This window comes from Salvia hispanica, unplaced genomic scaffold (genome assembly GCF_023119035.1).
Source record: "Salvia hispanica cultivar TCC Black 2014 unplaced genomic scaffold, UniMelb_Shisp_WGS_1.0 HiC_scaffold_749, whole genome shotgun sequence".
In the NCBI taxonomy this organism is placed as follows: domain Eukaryota; kingdom Viridiplantae; phylum Streptophyta; class Magnoliopsida; order Lamiales; family Lamiaceae; genus Salvia; species Salvia hispanica.
The window spans coordinates 16,361-22,000 of record NW_025952520.1 but is presented as its reverse complement, the minus strand read 5'-3'; the positions used below and the strand labels follow the sequence as shown (position 1 = coordinate 22,000).

The window sequence follows — 5,640 nt, the reverse complement described above, 5'->3', positions numbered from 1 at the left end:
TCTGAATTTTTTAAAAAATTGGATTTTTCTTTGAAATTTAAAATTGGCAAATAATATCACGAACTTTATCCCCGGGGTTTTTTTTTTTCCCACGAATGAGAAATTTTTCACAAATAATATTATGATACGGATTTTTTCATAATTTTTTGAAACAAATTTTTAGAGTTTCAAAATTTTTTCTTTGAAGATAGTTTTTTTTTAAGCACACCCTCCAAAATTTTTTCCCTTCCCAATTTTTTTAAAATAACTGAATTTTTTTTTGTGGGAAAACAAAGGGGTAAAGTTTTGTTTTTTACAAATTTTTAAATTGAAAGGGAAAAAACCCAAATTTTTAAAAATTTTATGATATTAGGCCTTTTCCCCTTTAATATTAATATGAGAATATTAGTAGTAATTGTGACGAAATTATCATTTCTTGATGTAGTAATTACTCCATTAACTAAATACTACTGTATTAAAGTTACTTCTTTCTTGATGTTTTGGTATCATACTCACTATTTTCTTTTTATGCATGTGAGTGTTGTAAATTGTGAAAATTTATACTGTAGATAAGTTTTTTGTGAATAAGCCTTGAATATTTATCTTATATCTAAATTCTCGGGTTTTTGTTACATTGAACGGCTTGTTTATAATGATTTAGCCGATAAATTTTTTACTCTCATTTTTAAACCCTTTGCATATATAGGAACTGGCTGGTTGGATTGTAAAGTAAACTTTTTATTAATTGACAACAGGTTATTCATGAAGATTAACATTTAACTGCAAATTAAATCAAGAATCACATTTTCGACTGATAATTTTACCTGTTATGGTATACCATTTTATAAATGGATTAAAAAGGTATATCAATGTCGCGCATGACAATATTCAGTTAATTTCTTGGCTAGTATTTAAAGGGTTGATTAAATTCCCAAAATTTTCGTTATGATAAATATTCAAGTTACTATTATTTTAAATAAAAAATTTTAGTACTACTATTTTTATTGATAAAAATTACTCTTTTTATGAATAAAAATTCTATTCTAAAATTTCAAAAGATATTGTTTTCTAATGAACAAAATTATGTTCTTGTCAATAAAGTTACTATTTTAGAAGAAAAAAATTTTTAACTTAATAAATGTTCTAATAAATAAAATTTATTTGTTCAAATAAATAAAAATTACTCTTTATTTTGATTAAAATTTTTTGTCTAAATGAGCCAATTGATTTAGCCTATTGGGATGAACACTTTTATTGTAGTACTTAGTTATATTTTTAAGGCAAATGAGTACTTTATTCCTTTGCTATTTATAGTCTAATTTTGATTTAATAGGAGTGTTTAGAATTATTTAATTTTGTGAATGAAAATGGTGACAGAGTTAGTATGAATTCTATTTTTATATATTAATTTTGTAATAGGCTGAGTGTAATTAATGAATTAGTTGAATGAGAAATCTACTTACTTAAAAAAGAAAAAAAAAAGTAGAAAAACAAAATATTTTTCCGGACAAAAGGAGTATGACTTTAAATGTCATACTATAATTAACTCAAATCGAGACCTGTGACATGGACATTAATAATCTACCGTTGAAGAAATCACACACATTCTATATTAAACAAAAAATACCTCGGATTTTACTCCCACATAAATTGAAGATGGCCATTTTTTTTAGTTTGTCCAAAGATGACCATTCTTAAAATATAAAACTTTATCATAGTTTATTCTATTCTTCTTTCTTTCCCCTTACCAAACCAAAAATAAAATTAAATAAAATCTCGTCGAGAAAATTAGATCTTCCTTGGGATGGAAGATCTAGTTTTGGGGATCCACTGCGAAAGACGCGCCTGCCAGAGTATGTTGGATACAACAATTTATTGCAATTCTAATAATATACTTAAAGATAAATAAAAAATACACATTAATCCTTATTGTGGTATTGAGATTAATCTGTAATCACTATCCCATTTAAAAATAAAATTTAAAAATTCAGATTTAGGTGAATAAAATAAAAAGATTCTGTTTCCACAATTGCAATGGATTCTATGTCACACTAAATTCGAAAATGTAATTTATACTAGTACTAATTTCCAATTTGTTATAGCATCGTGGTTGGTAAAGTGACGAATTTTATTTTCCTTCTATAAATCATGCTCGCTCGCGCCTCTGTGTCTCTCACACAAACACACACACAGACAAAGCATAAACACACAGCATAAACAAAGCGGTATGCCTTCTGTCCCCGGGAAACTCGTCTGCGTCACCGGCGCCGGAGGCTTCATTGCTTCGTGGCTGGTTAAGCCCTCCTGAGAAAGGCTATACTGTCAGAGGAACCGTTAGAAACCCAGGTGAATTTTGTGGAAATTGATTTTAATTTTGTTCTTATTTTTTTGCTTGTTTGTTTAATTTTTGGATTTAATTTGATCCCCAGATGATCCGAAGAATTCGCATTTGCGAGAGCTTGGGAGCGGATGAGAGGCTGATTCTGTGCAGAGGGATCTGAACGTGTCGAGAGCTTGCGCGAAGCTATTAATGGCTGCGACGGCGTCTTCCACACGGCGTCGCCTGTCCCCGATGATCCAGTAAGTTTTTCCAATCGATCCTGCAATTGCGTGTGTGGGGGAGACTCAATGTTTACTCACACCGGTTCTCCGGTGGGTTGTTGCAAATTCAATTTGACGTGAATTAAATATTTGCTGCTTATGTTTTTCGGTTTTAATTTTCTCGAATTTCAGATTTCCAATTCATAATAAATTTTTCCCACCAACCAAAAGTGGAGTAAAATTTTTTTTCTTATTTTAGCCAATCCAATTTAAGCTACAAAAATCCTTTATAAAAAAACGATACATTTCCTACTTTGGTGGATTAAATATTTGATTAAGCTCAATGAAATCTTGAGCCTTAAAATTAATTTTTAGTACTATCATATACTATGTGATCAATGTGAAACCTGTGATTTAATAAAAAAAAAATAAAAAGTTTTTCATAACTTATAAACGAAAGTATTACTTCCTTGTTCATAAGAGACATTTTTGAGATCTGTTTTTGTTAGAAAAGGGGGAGAAAATATATTTTATGTTCATTAATGTGGAAAACTTATTTAAAAAAATGGAAATATAAATTTTTTTTTAATAAACCAAAAGGAAAGTGTGAAAAAAAGGGGAGCAGTAAAGTAGTGTGTGCAAGTTGGCATAGTACTGGAGTAGTAATAACTTATGCATTGAGTCTACTAAGAGATGACCTTACCCAAGAGGTATGCTTAGTTTGCCAAAGTTAATTTTTGATAATTGTAGTATTAATTTATGTGTTAATAAAAAAGAACAAATGGTGGAACCGGCTGTTAACGGCGCCAAGAATGTGATCCGCGCACAGGGGAAGCGAATCCACCGCGGATAACCTCCTCAATTGGTGCATTTCGGGTCCCAACAGAGACCCTGAAAAGTCGGGGCGGGCTTGTGGAGCGACCTTGAGTTTTGCAAAAAAACCAAGGTTTCTTTTCTATTCTATTCTCTAGATTAACATAATAAAAATTGTCATGCTATCATTTCACTACGCATGTGAATATATTTATCTAATTTTATCGATTGTCGATATGTAAAATTGATTGTTCCTTGGTGGCCCTGATGTCTCTATCATGTTAGGGCGAGGGATATTGCTAAAAAAATACTAAGAATAATTACATATGAATAAAATATATATCTAATTTGGGACATGTTGTGTACAGAACTGGTACTGCTACGGCAAGGCTGTGGAGAGCAAGCGCATGGGATGAAGCCAAGGAATTAGGGGTGGATTTGGGGTGATCAACCCTGTTTTTGGTGCTTGGCCCACTTCTCCAACCAACTGTGAATGCTAGTGTCCTTCACATACTCAAATATTTGACTGGCTCAGCAAAGACAAAACCCAACCCTTAACCAAGCCTATGTTGATGTCAAGGACGTCCGCTGGCCCACATCCTCCTGTCCCAGAACCCCCGGCCTCCGGGCGCTACCTCTGGCGGAGAGCGTCCTCCACCGAGGCGAAGGGGGGGAGATTTTTTCCCAAAATTTCCCTTCCCCGGAGTATCCTATCCCCAAAAGTGAGTTTCGTTGTCTTTGTTTGACTATCCCCCTTTTTCGGGGGAGTGGGTTTAAGCATAAATTGAATACTAACCACACATGCTTCTTGGTAATACGTTTATAGTTTGCCTTGGGTATTTTGATTTGACCCACTATGATATAAGTAAAGAAAAAACGAAGTTTCTTGGGGTTTTTAATCATCATGGAAAAAAGTATACTCCACTTCAAGAAATGCACCATTTTTTGTGATGCTCAAGAGTTTTCCCCCAACTCTTAGGTCACTATAAAAAATGGCCCCAAAAACCAACCCCAATACACCAAATATTAATCCATCATGTTTTGTAGCTTTTTTTTAATAAAGGGGGAAAAAAGAAAAAAATATTTTTCCCACTAATAATTGCTTCCCTGTTTTGGGGGGGAAAAGGCTGCACAACTTTTCTACTATACTTTTTCCACTATTAACATATAATTTTGAATGATGCAGGTGCTCTGATGAGAAAACCCAAAAAACCCCCAAAAAGTTCTCAAACCAAAAGCTGAAGGTTTTGGGGGGCTTGAATTCCACCCCAGTGAAGCAAACTTTGTACGACACAGTTAAGAGTCTTCAAGAAAAAGGCCATATTCCAGTCCCAACTCAGAATGAGGAGCCCATTCGTATTCAGTCTTGACCTATTTGGAGACATAGAATAAAGTCCAAATCATATTAAATATTTTGTAGTAATTTTCATTATATTATGGCATTATTTGTTGTCCCTTTTTTTTAAATTTTTGGGAAGAAAAAGAGTTGATGATAAAAATGACATGTAATGAGAAATTTACAAAGTGTTAACCATGTCATGTAAAACTCACTATATTTTATATGGTACTACCTTTTTAACAGCGTTTGGATTGGTTAGCACTTAGCTATGGGAAATTTTTAAAAAATATGGTCACACTTTACGTATTTATTTTTCAATTTTTAATTTTTTCCCAATTTTTTGTGCCCATGCCCAGGGGTATCATGATGTATCCTGAGGTGCCTTTTCTTACTTACTATCGAGTTAGGTGAAATTTAAAACGCAAGAAGTAATTTAAAAGAAATGTTTAAAATTTCTACTTTCGCAATTATTGGAATATGTTTAACTATATTTTTACTTGTTATCTTTTTTTCAAACGAGAACTAAACTTAAATCCCCTAAGATTAAATTTTACTGATGGTATGTTGTGGGACCATACTGGGAATGAGTCGAATGACAATCAAATAGGAGTACTATGATTGAACCACTTGTTATACATACGAAGCAATTTTTTTACTGAGAAGCAGAGAGTTATTAATGTGTCACTATCTCTAGTTTGATACTCCAATGCAATTACTAGTACTATGCAGACTAAGGATATGATCAAAATCAACGTCAACACCATTCTTTCTAGAGTATAGTACCATTTTGGTCCTAAATACACGATGAATTTTGGGCTTAACATTCACTTTTCAAAGAGTTCAAAACAAATGAAAAATGGTATTATTTGCATCCTTTTTTGACGAATCGTTAATTCTTGACGGTCAACATCATTTAGTAAAAATTTGACCCGTTTTAGACTTAATCTAAGATTATTAGTTGGTTAATA

The 5,640-nt window shown here is 32.3% G+C and overlaps 1 pseudogene; it reads left to right on the top strand.

The window, feature by feature from the left end:
- The first annotated feature begins 2,021 nt into the window (after window positions 1-2,021).
- LOC125199945 lies at window positions 2,022-4,740 on the top strand (annotated as a pseudogene).
- The last annotated feature ends 900 nt before the right edge of the window (window positions 4,741-5,640 follow it).